Source organism: Chiloscyllium plagiosum, unplaced genomic scaffold, assembly GCF_037043375.1.
Source record: "Chiloscyllium plagiosum isolate Xiang-an unplaced genomic scaffold, Cpla_swu_hap1 HiC_scaffold_27, whole genome shotgun sequence".
Lineage (NCBI taxonomy): Eukaryota > Metazoa > Chordata > Chondrichthyes > Orectolobiformes > Hemiscylliidae > Chiloscyllium > Chiloscyllium plagiosum.
The window spans coordinates 19,036,687-19,052,745 of NW_028270165.1; the positions used below are offsets into that span (position 1 = coordinate 19,036,687).

At 43.8% G+C, this 16,059-nt stretch overlaps 1 protein-coding gene and 1 long non-coding RNA gene across 4 annotated transcripts in view; one reads left to right on the top strand and one right to left on the bottom strand.

Moving 5' to 3' along the window:
• Nucleotides 1-828, top strand: part of LOC148143338 (uncharacterized) — a 47,988-nt gene extending 47,160 nt beyond the window's left edge. For all 3 annotated transcript variants that reach the window (XR_015751190.1, XR_015751189.1, XR_015751188.1), the window contains exon 3: nucleotides 230-828. This is a non-coding gene — a long non-coding RNA (uncharacterized LOC148143338). The remainder of the gene's footprint in view (nucleotides 1-229) is intronic.
• LOC148143339 (uncharacterized) overlaps nucleotides 1-16,059 on the bottom strand; it is a 163,159-nt gene that overhangs the window by 18,865 nt on the left and 128,235 nt on the right. The gene's annotated exons all lie outside the window — the stretch shown is intronic.

Genomic DNA, 16,059 nt, shown 5'->3' on the forward strand with positions numbered 1-16,059 from the left:
TACTTAGATGCAAGGGAGAGATGTGGGGCACTTGAAGAATCCTGGGAGAGCCCTATTTCTAGTTTACTTCCTCACGAACAAACATTAAGCATGAGCACCTATTCATTTCTAATTTTATTTCATTTTTCTTGTTTGATTCCCTGCTATGACTACACTATGTGTCTGGATGGTTGACAGGTTGGGAGATTGTGGGTTGGGTTGCGACTAACTGAATGTTTTATTGTTCCAGAAAGAATAAAAGCGGGTCAAAGCTTCAGCAGAAATCCAGCAGAGCTGAGAACAGACCTACATCTTACTCTGTGGGAACAGGCAGATCAACAGAGGATAGAGAAATCAGGACCTGAAATCCAAGCTGACACCAGACTACCCTGTGATCAGTGCTTTGATTAGCAGTACCAACCCTTTACCTAGCTTCCCATTTGATTACTCCTCCATATTCAGAATCCAATCCTTGTCACCCTTAAGCCATGTAAGGAGTCTCAGATCATAATTATTCTCTTCGATGTGTGCTGTCAATTCATTCACTTTGTTACAATACAGCGCACATTCAGACACACCATTTTTAATTTCAATTTTTGTCATCTTTAGAATCCAGTTTTGATTGCTGGTAAATTTATTCTCCTTGTCCCTTTCTATCTTTCTCTGGTGTTCACTTTCCACATCACGACATTGCTTACTGGCCTTGATTTAGATTTGCCATGCTAAATTGCCCATAGTGTCCAAACGCAGTATTCCAAAAGTGTCCTAAACAACATACTGTACAGCAGGAACATGACCTCAACTCCTGTACTCAATGTTCTGACCAATAAAGAAAAGCATACCAAACACCATCTTCATTCTCCTATATAGCTGCAACTCCACTTTCAAAGAACCACGAACCCGCACCCCAAGGTCTCTTTGTTCCGCAACACTCCCCTTCCATGTGTCAGTCCTGCCGGGATTTCCTTACCAAAATGTAAACATCACATTTCTCAAAATTAAACTCCATCCGCCACTCCTCGGCCCATTGGCTTATCCGATCAATTCTAATTTAGAGTGAACTCTCTTTCCTCTCATATTCCCTAAAAGCTGAAAACCTCCATTCCACAGCCCTCCATTCTCACTTTGTTGAATCTAAACCCTGCTGTACCTCATTCTGAAGGGTCTGGTTCATGCTAATTAACTCAGGGGATATCTAATTGAGACATACAGAATACTAAACAGCATGGACAGAGTGCAAGTTGGGAAGATGTTTCCATTGGTCAGAGAGACTAAGACTCGAGAGCATAGCCTGAGAGTAAAGAGAAGGCCTTTTAGAATGGAGATAAGGAGAAACTTCTTCAGCCATACAGCGGTGAATCTATGGAGGCCAGGTCACTGAGGATATTCAAGACAGAGCTAGGTAACTTCTTGAGTGCCAAGGGGATTGAGGGTTACGGGGAGAAAGCGAGAGTATGGGGTTGATAAACTTATTAGCCACGATTGAGTGGTATGAGCAGACCTGATGGGCTGAATGGCCTAATTTCTGCTCCTGTCTTATGGTCTCTTGTTATCCTGGACACAGCGAGAGAATTGGGAGCAGGAGTCGACCATTTGGTCTTTCGAGCATGCACCACACTGAACAGATCATAACTGGATACGAATCTACCTATTTTACAGGGAGGAGGAGAGCTTCTTCAAGGTAGGCAACCTTGCAAGAGGATTTGCAGTAGGTTAAGATCAACTAGGAAAAGTGAGGACTGCAGATGCTGGAGACCAGAGTTGAGAAGTGTGGTACTGGAAAAACACAGCAGGCCAGGCAGCATCCGAGGAGCAGGAGAATCAACGTTTCGGGCATAAAACCTTCTTCAGGAATGAAGCCACACATCATTCCTGATGAAGAGCTCATACCCGAAACATTAACTCTCCTGCTCCTCAGATGCTGCCTGGCCTGCTGTGTTTTTCCAGCACCACACTACTCAACTCTGGTCTCCAGCATCTGCAGTCCTCACTTTCTCCTACGAATCTAGCTATATCTAATTGGATAGGCTGGGACTTTTTCACTGGAGCATACGAGGTTGATAGGTGACCTTAAAGAGATGTATAAAATCATGAGGGGTAAGGATGAGGTGATTGGCAGGTGCCCTTCCCGAAGATGGCTGTTTCAAGATCAGAGAGCAAATTTTGAAGGTGAGAGGAGAAACATTTTTAAAAAACATAAGGGGCACCATTTTCTTTTCACACGTAGTTCAAGTGTGGAAAGAATGTTCAGAGGAAGTGGTGGATACAGTTTGACATTTAAAAGACATTTGGATAAGTACATGAATACAAAAGTATTGGAGGAATATGGGCCAAACACAGGCAGGTAGGACGAGTTTAGTTTGTGAATATAGACAGCATGAACTAGTTGGACTGAAGGGTCTGTTTCTGTGCTGTATGACTCTGGAACTGTTCTGTACTGTCTTAAAATCATTTTCTTGTCTTCCTCCACTTCATTGTTTTTCTAAAATCAGATGAGTTCAGCCTTGAATATATTCAATGACCCCCTAACTGCAGTAAGACACCCCCACTTCTGAACTCAATTCCTCTTGCTCATATACCACTTGCCTTGCTGATTGCTTGCTGCACCTGTCTGACAACTGGCATTGACTGATGTAGAAGGACGCTGAGGTCCCTTGGTGTGTCCAGACATCATTCCTGATGAGCTTATGCCCGAAACGTTAACTCTCATGCTCCTCAGATGCTGCCTGACCTGCTGTGCTTTTTCCAGCACCATACTTTTCAACTCTGATCTCCAGCATCTGCCGCTCTCACTTTCTTCACGACCCAATACATCTTTTAAACAATACACCTCCTTTCTGTTTTTTTCCCCCACAGCAAAGGCTATAACTTCGCATTATGGTACTGCATTTGCCATGTGTTTGCAAATTGTGGTATTCTCTACATTGGGGAGACCAAGCAGAAACTTGGGGAAAGGTTTGCCGAGCATCACAGCTGGGTCCGCAGAGGCCGACCGGACCTCCCAGTCACCACCCATTTTATTTCCCCTTCCTACTCCCTTTCTGACAAGAACATCTTTGGCCTCCTCCATTGCCACAACGAACCAAACTGCACATTGGAGGAACAACACCCTATCTTCCTACAGCTCAGAGGACTCAACATTCAGTTCTCCAATTTCAAATATCCACCCTTCCCATCACCCCACTCCCTTCCCAGCCCCGACCCCTCATTTCCACTGCTCCCTGCTACCAAGCAGATTCCTTTCTCCCATTGACCAACCACGTCGTACCCTCAGCCTGTTTACCTATCCCCACTTCACCACCCTGCCCCCAGCAAGTCCTTTATCTGCATCCATCCCCAGTCTTGAAAAAATATTACACCCAAAACGTTGACTTCTCCACCTCCTGATTCTACCTGGCTTGCTGTGTTCTTCCAGCCTCCTGCCTATTAATCTTGCCAATTGAGACACACACCTGGACCAATGTTTCCAGAGTCTCTCCCTTCCCCGATTCATTCGCTTTCCTTTCAGTTGTTGCAAGTCAACCCCAGAATGAGAAAGAAGCGGAAAGACGAGGGCGAGAAAAGAGAGAACCATACTCACAGATCTTGGACAGAGGAAGGAATTTGCAGTCTGGGTGAAGCTCAATCTTCATTCAGAGAGGGAGGAACACGAGTAGCAGCTTCAGTAGCTCATGGTCGAACTTCCGCATTCAGACAATAGTAGCTCCGAACGGTAGCCACTGTCTTCTTCCGGTCCTCCAGTGCTCTCTATTGGTCAATTAAAAGAAGGTCGCGCGCCCTATTTTGCGGACAGCGACAAGCATGCTCATGTTTTGCTGACACTGGTGGGCATGCGCACTGAGTTTCTGACACCGGCAAACATGCGCAGTATGCTCTGCGTGGATGCTGGTGTTCCCAATAGATATTAAGTTTCCAAATGCCAATAGGAAGAGATCGAGTCACAATTTTTTTCCCCCTGTGGCTCGACATTTTATTACTTTTGCATCTTGTCTTGCTGCATAACTTTCGTATGCCTTTTCCCCTTGTTGAGAGAGAGTGTCCCAGTGAGCTGTCTGTGAGAAGGAGCTGTAACCAGTTACACAGATGAAGAAACATTACACTATTCGCAGCAGGGGGTGACTGTACACGTTTCCTGAGTGTGATCACAGTTTCAGTTGTTCATCAGAAACAGAAAGCCAAAAGGATACCAAACTGCGGAGAAGCCCTGGAAATGTGGGGACTGTGGGAAGGGATTCCATTCCCTATCGGCACTGGAGATTTATCAGCTCAGTCGCAGTGGGGAATGGTCGTTCTTCAAAACATTATTACAACATTATCCCCCATTGACTAAAACACATTCAGCGCTGCCCGATTACCTTGAACTTATATAAGTTCTGTCATAGCATCTTTAATAATAGCTTTGAATATTTTCCCTTTGACATATGTTAAGGTAAATGGTCTGCAGTTTCTTGTTCTCGGCCTCCTTTTTTGAAGAAAGGAGTTTTCCAATCTAAAGGAACCTTCCCTGAAACTAATGGGGTTTGGAAAATTAAAACCAATGCATTAACTATTTCACCGGCCAGTTTTTCTTTAAGGGTCTTGGATGAAATCCTTCGAGTACCTGGGACTTGTCAGCTCATAGTTCCACCACTTTACTCAGTACTACTTCCCTGGTAATTGTTACTGTCTTCAGTGCCTCCTTCCCTTTCAGTTCCTGATTTCTAGCTGGTTCTGGGCTATTACTTGTATCCTCTCTAGTGAAGATAGATTCAAATTCTTTTCAATTCATCTGCCATCTCTTTATCTTCCGTTATTGAATCCCCAGACATTTTCTACAGAACCAACATTTACTTTGTTAACTTTTTTTAAGAAAAGCTGATGAAACTTTCCTTCCTGTTTTTATATTTTTGGCTAACTTTCTAACTCTAATTGCTGTGCTCCTGCCTGCATTATTTCTGATGTTTTGTCCCAGCTCTCAACTCTCGCATCAATCTGTCTGCTTATTCTATAGAACTGACCTTGGTTAAGTGTTGCAAAACACACAAAGGCAAGTCTTTCCTCTCCAGAAAGTCTTAGTACTTAACACGATAACATTCACTTTGAAATATTGTTCATTCCAACTTTACCAAGCATATCCTCCAGATTCAAAATCCCACAATGACACCTAATTTTGTTATAGTCTCTAATTTTGAAGAGACATTTGAATACCCAGTGATTAACTGGAAAAACTGCTCATTAACTTCTCACATTTTAAACAAAATAAATTACCAATTAACAGGAGTAACTTAGCAGAATAACATGTATGGCCTTAAATGGTAAATCTAGTTTTCTTTCAATTGACGGAGCATGTCCACACCAGGGAGAGGTCGTTCACCTGCTCCATGTGCAGCAAGGGGTTCAACCAATCATCCACCCTAGTGACCCACCGGTGGGTCCACACAGGGGAGAAGCCATTTACCTGCTCCGTGTGCGGGAAAAGATTCGTTCAGTCCTCCAACCTGCAGAGTCATCAGCGGGTCCACGCTGGGGAGAGCCGTTCACCTGCTCAGTGTCCAGGAAGGGATTCATTGATTGGTCTTCCCTGTTGAGACAACAGCCATCTCATGGCGTGAGATGTTGTATAATAGGTCTCCTTACTAACCCACTCACGAACACTTTCTATTTACTCATTCATAAGTCTTTACTAACCTGCTCACAAGAGCCCTATATCTAATAATACCACATTCCCATTTCATTCATTTATAATTCCTTGCTATAATGCGGCTTCATTCATTCATTCATAAAACCGTGGTTTTGCAGTATATTTTGAGATTACAAGATAGTCTAAATTAAAACACCCCTTTCAACTCATTCCTGCTTTTTCACACCTTCAACCCTCATCAGCTCTTGCTACAAGCAGTGTTTAGGCCTATTTCTACATCAAAAACTCCCTCTGAATCACTGTCAAAATAGTAATGTATTCAGAACAATACCAGTCCCCCGCCATCTTCTCTCCATGAAAGTCTTGTCTCATGAAAGATTATAATATTAATCAACCCTTGTCAACCATCTCTCAGGACCTGAATAGATACAGAACATCAAACAGTTTCCCTGACTCACAGCCACTGTCCCCTTTAAGAAACTGACTGTCGAGACTTCGCTTCTGTGAAATTGCATGAATGAATGAAACTCACGCCGGCAAATACTCAACAAATCTCACAACCCAGCTACGGGTTATTTAGAGCATACAGTCCTAGTATTTTTTACTAACATTTACTAACTTAAAAGACTAATGGACTGACATCTCTTAATAATGCAGGCCTAGTATTTTTACTAACATTTACGAACTTAAAAGACAAAAGGACTGATACCGCTTAATTCTGCAAGCAGACCATACAGACAATCTCAATCCTATCGGGGGTAGCAGCCAGCATTTGTGTACAATAGATAAAACGCTGGAAAACCATAGTAACAGAATGTTAGTATATGTAAGAACTGTGTGTAAAGGGGCTGCTGTAAGGACGGTCTTTCGGGATTCCATCACCACCTCAAACTTGTACAACTTGCGGTTGCTGAATAAAGAGGCTATTTTGACCACTCACTGATTTTGGTTGCTATTTGAACACGATCCCATAACAGGAACAGAGAATGCTCGCCAGTGCTGAAGGCTGGACAAAAAGGAAATCTAAAGTTTCTGACGGTGGCTTTTGTGAGAAATACCCGGAGCCATTTGGAAATTGTCAGGGTCCGGGTGACCCAGTGATGTTCCCGGGCTCTAAGCCACACAACAAGTGACCTTTCCATCCAACTTGGCCACACTGACCAGGTATCCGAAATTAATCTCATCCCATTTGCCAGCAGTTGACCCATACCTCTCTCAACTCATGTATCCACCCAGATGCCTTTGAAATGTTGTAACTGTACCAGTCTCCACCACTTCCTCTGGCAGTTAATGCCATACACACATCACCTCCTGTGTGAAAAGGTTGCCCCTTAGATCCCCTTCTCTCTCACCTTAAACCTATGTCCTCTAGTTTTGGACATCAAAGTGTCTGGTTCCATGCTGTACAGCTCGATGAATCTTGTGGAAATGATAATATATTGGTGGGACACACTTGATGGGCCAAAGGGCCTTATTTGTCCTGTCTGATTCTGTGATCAGAAAACTCCAATAGGGTTCCCCAAAAAGCATGCCTCCCTGTGACTTTCAGAAACAGACACCATTTATAACAGGTTAATGCAATATTAAACTTTACGTGGAGTTTAAGAACAGACATTGTTCCATTAGAGCATGTTCCTTCTGTGCTGAAACCATTCTATTGTTTGTGGGAGATCAGGCTGAGGAGCTTTAACTATTTAGGTTTAGATGTTACGCATGTAAGTCTGGAATAACTGTGGATTAGGAATCATGTTTAGGGAGAATGGTATTCCCAACCTCTGTAATCCTGTTGGGTTAGAGAGAGAGAGAGAATGTCACACCTACAGAGCACACAGAAGAATTGTGCAGCTTGTCCAGTCTGTTGAGTTGGTTCTGCTCTCAGACAAGACTGGATGTAGCTTTTGATGGATCCCTATTAAACACTACATTAGAACACTCCAAATCCAAGGAATGTATCATGCGCAAATCAAACAGGACATTTGGAGAAACAGGTGCTGACATTTCTATCCTTGTGTGGACTGGGGGGGTGGGGGGGGGGCGGGGTGGTGGTGAAGTCTTCAGGTCAGGAAACGTGTGGAGAGAGAAACAGTTAATGTCTCGAGTCTGATTTCACGCTTGTTCAAAACTGAAAGGGGCTGGGAAATGCTGGTTCTTATGTCGTAGACAGAGAAGGGACTAAGAGCGAGGGGAACACATGGTGAGAGTACCCAGAGCCAAATGCATAGATTGCTAACAATGGTGAACAAGTAATTGAGATCATTTGGGTGTTAATGAAGGTATGAAAGGAAGAAAGCTTCCACACTGCTCAGAACAAAGTCAACAAGACACGCCTGTGTGAGCAAATGGAACAAAACTGGAGAAGACTAAGCAGGGCAGACTCATACAGTGAATGGTAGAGCCCTGGGAAGTGTTGCTGAATAAATAGTACCAGGAGTGTGGGCACATAATTCTTTGAAAGTGGAAGGGTGGTCAAGAAAGTGCTTGCTTTCATGGGTCACAGCATTGAGTATAGGAGTTGGGACATTATTTTGTGGCTGTACAGGACATTGCTGAGACCACTTTTAGAACATAGCATGGAAGTCTAGTGGCCATTATGTGGAAGGACCCTGTTAAACTTGAGAGGCTGCAGAAAAGAGTTACAGGGATGTTGCTGGGACTGGAGGTTTTGAGTTATAGGGAGAGACTGGGGAGTTTTAACCCTGGAGCATCAGCACCTGAGGAGTGACCATACAGAGGTTTATACAATTATGATGGACCTGGAGAGGGTGAATATGAAGGTCTTTTATCCTCAGGGTACAGAGTCCAGAACTAGAGGGCATAGAACATAGAACAATACAGCACGATGTTGTGCCAAATATTTGTCCTAGCTTAGGCACCTATCTATGTACCTATCCAATTGCCACTTAAAGGTCACCAATGCTTCTGACTCTGCCACTCCCATAGGCAGCGCATTCCATGCCCCCACCACTCTGTGTAAAAAACCTACCCCTGACAGCCCCCTATACCTTCCATCCTTCAACTTAAATTTATGTCCCCTTGTAACACTCTGTTGTACCCGGGGAAAACGTCTCTGACTGTCTACTCTATCCATTCCCCTGATCATCTTATAAACCTGTATCAAGTCACCCCTCATCCTTCGCCGTTCCAATGAGAAAAGGCCCAGCACTCTCAACCTATCCTCATACGACCTATTCTCCATTCCAGGCAACATTCTGGTAAATCTCCTCTGCACCCTCTCCAAAGCTTTCACATCTTGCCTAAAGTGAGGTGACCAGAACTGCACACAGTACTCCAAATGTGGCCTTACCAAGGTCCTGTACAGCTGCAACATCACCTCATGACTCTTGAATTCAATCCCTCTACTAATGAATGCTAATACACCATAGGCCTTCTTACAAGCTTTATCCACCTGAGTGGCAACTTTCAAAAAGCTATGAACATCGACCCCAAGATCCCTCTGCTCCTCCACCTTACTAAGAACCCTACCGTTAACCCTGTATTCCGCATTCTTATTTGTCCTTCCAAAATGGACAACCTCACACTTGACAGGGTTGAACTCCATCTGCCACTCCTCAGCCCAGCTCTGCATCATATCTAAGTCCCTTTGCAGCTGACAACAGCCCTCCTCACTATCCACAACTCCACCAATCTTCGTATCATCTGCAAATTTACTGACCCACCCTTCGACTCCTTCTTCCAAGTCATTAATAAAAATTACAAACAGCAGAGGACCCAGAACTGATCCCTGCTGAACTCCACTTGTAACTGAAGCTCCAGGCTGAATATTTACCATCTACCACCACTCTCTGACTTCGACCGGTTAGCCAGTTCTCCATCCAACTGGCCAATTTTCCCACGATCCCATGCCTCCTGACTTTCCGCATAAGCCTACCATGGGGAATCTTATCAAATGCCTTACTAAAATCCATGTACACTACATCCACTGCTCTACCCTCATCCACATGCTTGGTCACCTTCTCAAAGAATTCAATAAGACTTGTAAGGCAAGACCGACCCCTCACAAATCCGTGCTGGCTGTCCCTAATCAAGCAGTGTCTTTCCAGATACTCATAAATCCTATCCCTCAGTATCCTTTCCATTACTTTGCCTACCACCAAAGTAAGACATAGGTTTAAGCATAGGTTTAAGGTGAGAGGGGGAAAGATTTATAAAGGACCTAAGGGGCACCTAGTTCATGCTGAGGATGGTGTATGTATGGAATGAGCTGCCAGAGTAAGTGGAGGAGGTGGGAACAATTACAACATTTGAAAGGTGTCTGGATGAAGGGTTCGGGTTTAGAGGGATAGCAGCCAAATGCCTGAAATTGGGACTGGGTCAGATTGGGCCATCTGGTTAACACAGATGAGTTGAACCAAAGGCTCTGTTTCCGTGTCATGTAAGTCTATGACTGAAACCAGAATCTTTTGCTGATAATCTTCCAGCTGAATGTTTTTAGTGCACCCAATTTCAGGAGAATCCTGGTTGGTGAAATTGACACAAGTCCTGTTTCCTGGAAATTCTGGGAAAATAAATGTTAATAATCCTCCAGTGAGAAAAACCCTAGCTCCCTCAACCTTTCTTCATAAGACATGCCCTCTAGTCCAGGCAGCGTCCTGATCAAACTCCTCTGCACCCGCTCTAGGCTTCCATATCTTTCGTAATAATGAGGTGACCAGAACTGAACACAATATTCCAAGTGTGGTCTAACCAGGATGCTATAAAGCTGCAGGACAACCTCACAGCTCTTAAACTCAATCCCCCTAATAATGAAAACCAACACACCATAAGTCTCACTAACAACACTATCAACTTGCGTGGCAATTTTGAGGGATCTGTGGACATGGACCCCAACATTCCTCTGTTCTCCACACTGCCAAGAATCCTGCCTTTAACCCTGTGTTCTGCATTCCGATTCAACCTTCCAAAGTGGATAACGTCACACTTTTCCACGTTGAACTCCATCTGCCACTTATCAGCCCAGATCTGCATCTTGTCAATGTCTCGTTGTGGCAATAAATCAAATCAAATCAAATCTCTCACAAAGCCTGTCGATGTTTTTAATAGACACAGATCTAGAGCAACCTTTTCCAGACTCTGTGCCCTCCCCTGGATTGACTTGCTTTCTCTCCAGCTGATACAAACCAACAGCTGAACTCCAGGATGAGAAAAGAAATGGAAAAGGAGGGGAGGGTGAGAAAAGAGGGTGCTGTGCTCACAGATGTTAGATAGAGAAAGGAAGTTGCCGTCTAAGCTCAGTCTTCACTGAGTGAGAGAGGGCAGCAGAGGCTCATGGCCCACCTTCCGCATTCAGCCAATACGGGGGTGGCTCTGATTGACTGGAGGACGCGTCTCCTTCCGGTCTTCCAGAGTTTCCCAAAGGTTGGTCTGCCCGTCCATCAGAGCGATGAAGGGCGGGGTCCCTTCCCGATCTCACACATGCGCACCAGCACATCCCTCACAGCTTTTATGCACTCTGCACCCGGCCAAATAGAGAGGTTTCTGCACCGCCTTGGATTGTGGGAGCTGTAGCTGCCATTAAACTAATGAAATCAAGTGTCCCAAATGCCTTCTTAACCGACCCATTCACGTGGTAGTGAAATACGCGTGAGGAGCCAATCTTTAATCGATTTTAAATTTATTCACTGAGCGAAACCCTGCAGGTGTTTAACTCTAAACTCTATTTCTAACTCAGTGTCAGTATGTCGCTCTTTATCTGTCTTCAAATAAGGACGGAATCAATGCCATTCATCTAACCCTCCTTAACATTATTTTTTTTTCGTTTGTAGATTCCAACCCTCTGTTTCGAAAATTTATTAAATGTTACTTGTGGTACATGAAAGTTGCCAGCATTTAGTTTCCCTGGAGAAGGGGGTGGTCAATATGCTGCACGGTGACCCACAATGCTCTTCGGCAGGGAATTGCAGGATTTAGACCCAGCGACACTGAAGGAATGGCAATATGTTTCCATGTCAAGATGGTGAGTGGCTTGGAGGGTTACTTGCAAGAGGTTGTGGTCCCAAGTATCTGTTGTCCTGGTCCTTCTAAATGGAAGTGGTTGTTGGTTTGGAAGATATTTTCTCAGGATCTTTGGTGAATTTCTGCAGTGCGTCTTCTAAATAGTACATACTACGGCTTCTGAATGTGGATGTATGTGGAGATGGTGCCAATCAAGCGACTTTTTCCTGAATGGTACCAATCTTTTTGAATGCTGTTGAGGTTGCATCCATCCAAGCTGGTGGGTGAGTATTCCATTACACTGCCGACTTGTGCCTTGTAGAAGATAGAATACAGTTTGGGGAGTCAGGAGGTGAGTTACTTGTCTGAAGTATTTCTGGCCTATGATCTGCTCTTGTAGCCACTGTGTGTATGTGGTTCTTCGAGTTGAGTTTCTGCTCAATGTTCAACCCCAAGGATGTTGATTATGGGGCATTTAGTGACAGTAACATTGTTGATATCACAGGTTAGTGGTCAGATTATCTCTTTTGTGGATGAGTCACTCCTTGGCATTTTGCGTGGCATGCATGTTACTTGCTACTCATCAGCCCATTGGATGTGGTTTAGATCTTGTTGCATTTCAAACTGAACTGTTCAGTTTGTGAGGAGTTGTGAATAGTGCTAAACATTGTGCAATTAGTGGCGAACATCTCCACCTTATGATGGACGAAGGTCATTGATGAAGATGGTTGTGCCTAGGACACTACCCTATGAACTCCTGCAGAGACGTCCTGGAGATGACTGACCTCCAACAGCCATAGCCATCTTTCCATATGCCAGGTATGACTTAACAATTAAGACACACAAACACTATTTCACAACTAATTGAAAGAATAGGTATGAGACACCCCTCTTCTGGGTGTCTCCAGTGAAAGTGTTTATAGAACTGAAAAAATCTGATAAGTGTTGACTTTCATCAACTTTTTTGATCTTGGCAGTTTCCTTTCTCTCCAACATTTGCATCATGTTAGCAAGTTGAACAATTCTTCTTTTTTCAGCAAAATGTTTTACAGAAGGTAACATTCTTAATATCTGTGTAACATTCCATGGGAAAACTTTCAGTCTGCCAGTTGTAGCAAATTTCTCTTAAAATATTTGACAAATGCACTTACAAGATGCAGTGTTCCCAAAGTTAAAGTACTTTTAACAGCCCCTTTATATTTTCCAGAATTCCCAAGAAAGGGGACATGAGCCACTTTTACCCACCACAAATCTGCTGAAACTGGTATAGACTTAAAGAGTCACACTGCATGGAAACAGGCTCTTCGGTTCAACTCATCCATGCTGAGCAAATTTCCCAATATGACCCAGTCCCAAGTTCCAGTATTTGCCCTATATCCTTCTAAACCCAAACTATTTATTTGGACACATTTTAAATTTTGTAATTGTTCCCACCTCCAACACTTCGACTGGCAGTTCATTTCATACATGCACCACCCTCTGCATGAAAATTTGTCCCTTAGGTCTCTTTTAAATCTTTCTATTCTCACCTTAAACTTATGCCTTCTAGTTTGCGACTCACCCACCCTGGGGAAATAGACCTAGGCTATTCGCCGTATCCATGCCCCTCATGATTTTATAAACCTCTATAAGGTCACACCTCAGGCTCTGATACTCCAGGGTAAAAAAAATATGCCCCAGCCCCTCTCTCTTTCAGTCTGTGTAACTGATTAAAGCTCCTTCCCACAGTCAGCTCACTGGGACACACTCACTCTCAGTCTGTGTAACCAGTTAAAACTCAGTTCACTGGTGTGTTCCTGCCTGAGTGCTTCTCTGGTCACACTGATGTCCAGTACCTTTTGGAGCATGTAGAATGGATTTCTCCTTCCAAATTCAAACCCCCAATGATATTGAGTGACCCTGTCAGATCTTGTTATGGAATTTCTTCCGAGATTTGTATCTGCAGATCTTCCCCTTCTGATACCCTGTAAACAAAGTTGAAACAAGTATTACTGTCCATACCAAATAGAAATTCTGATTATATTGTATGTGTCTGTGTGTTTAAAGTACAAAACAAGTAACATACAATCGGTATTACATAGAACATAGAACATTACAGTGCAGTACAGGGCCTTCGGCCCTCGATGTTGCGCCAACCTGTCTTACCAATCTGAAGCCCATCTAACCTACACTATTCCATGTAAGTCCATATGCTTGTCCAATGATGATTAAATGTACATAAAATTGGCAAATCTACTACCGTTGTAGGCAAAGCATTCCATACCCTTACTACTCTCTGAGTAAAGAAACTACCTCTGACATCTGTCCTATATCTATCACCCCTCAATTTAAAGCTATGCCCCCTTGTGCTCGTCGTCACCATTCTTGGAAAAAGGCTCTCCCTGTCCACCCTATCTAACCCTCTGATTATCTTATATGTCTCTATTAAGTCACCTCTCAACCTTCTTCTCTCTAATGAAAACAGCCTCAAGTCCCTCAGCCTTTCCTCGTAAGACCTTCCCTCCATACCAGGCAACATCCTAGTAAATCTCCTGTACACCCTTTCCAAAGCTTCCACATCCTTCTTATAATGTGGTGACCAGAACTGTACACAATACTCCAAGTGCAGCCGCACCAGAGTCTTGTACAGCTGTAGCATAACCTCATGGTTCCGGAACTCGATCCCTCTATTAATAAAAGCTAAAACACTGTGTGCCTTCTTAACAGCCCTGTCAACTTGGGTGGCAACTTTCAAGGATCTGTGTACCTGGACACCGAGATCTCTCTGCTCATCTACACTACCAAGAATCTTACCATTAGCCCAGTAATTTGCATTCTGGTTACTCCGACCAAAGTGAATCACCTCACACTTGTCCGCATTAAACTCCATTTGCCACCTCTCAGCCCAGCTCTGCAGCTTATCTATGTCTCTCTATAACCTACAACATCCTTCATCACTATCCACAATTCCACCGACCTTAGTGTCATCTGCAAATTTATTAACCCACCCTTCTACGCCCTCATTCAGGTCATTTATAAAAATGATGAACAGCAGTGGACCCAACACCGACCCTTGTGGTACACCACTGGTAACTGGACTTCAGGATGAACACTTCCTGTCAACCATCACCCTCTGTCTTCTTTCAGCAAGCCAATTACTGATCCAAATTGCTATATCTCCCACAATTCCACTCCTCTGCATTTTGTACAATAGCCTACTGTGGGGAACCTTATCGAATGCCTTGCTGCAATCCATATACACCACATCAACTGGTTTACTCTCATCTGCCTGTTTGGTCACCTTCTCAAAGAACTCAATAAGGTTTGTGAGGCACAACCTACCCTTCACAAAACTGTGCTGACTATCCTTAATCAAATTATTCTTTTCTAGATGCTTATAAATCTTATCTCTTATACCTTTTCCAACACTTTACCAACAACTGAAGTAAGGCTTACTCGTCTATAATTACCAGGATTGTCTCCCTTTCTTGAACAGGGGAACCACATTTGCTATCCTCCAGTCTTCTGGCACTATTCCTGTCGACAATGACAATTTAAAGATCAATGCCAAAGGCTCGGCAATCTCCTCCCTGGCTTCCCAGAGGATCCTCGGATAACTCCCATCCGGCCCAGGGGACTGATCTATTTTCGCACTCTGCAGGATTTCTAATATCTCTTCCTTGTGAACCTCAATCACACTTAGTCTAGCAGGCTGTATCTCAGTAATCTCATTGACAACATTGTCGTTTTCCAGAGTGAATACTGTTGACAAATATTCATTTAGTGCTTCCCCTATCTCCTCTGACTCCACACACAACTTCCCACTACTATCCTTGATTGGCCCTAATCTTACTCTCATCATTCTTTTATTCCTTAAATACCTATAGAAAGCCTTAGGATTTACCCTGATCCTATCCGCCAACAACTTCTCATGTCTTATCCTGGTTCTTCTGAGCTCTCTCTTTAGGTCTTTCCTGGCTACCTTGTAACCCTCAAGCGCCCTAACTGAGCCTTCACATCTCATCCTAACATAAGCCTTCTTCTTCCTTTTGACCAGAGATTCCACTTCTTTCGCAAACCATGGCTCGCGTGCTCTATAGCTTCCTCCCTGCCTGACAGGTATATACTTTTCTAGGACACACAGTAGCTTTTCCTTGAATAAGCTCCACATTTCTAATATGTCTATCCCCTGCAGTTTCCTTCCCCATCCTATGCTTCCTAAATCTTGCCTAATCGCATCGTAATTGCCTTTCCCCCAGCTGTAACTCATGCCCAGTGGTATACACCTATTCCTTTCTATCACTAAAGTAAACATAACAGAATTGATTTAAAATACACAGGAGACGTGAGGAAGGAGGTGTCAGGACATGGCACTCTCTGAACCCTAACAGGGTGTTGCAAGGGGCAGTGAAAAGATTCCCCCCCCCCCCCCGTTTTATCTGCACTTTGGGAATCTCTGGACTTGGACAGTAAAGTCCTCTTGTAGGGACCCACTATTTATTGCGTACTTCCTTCCCTTATTAAATTTC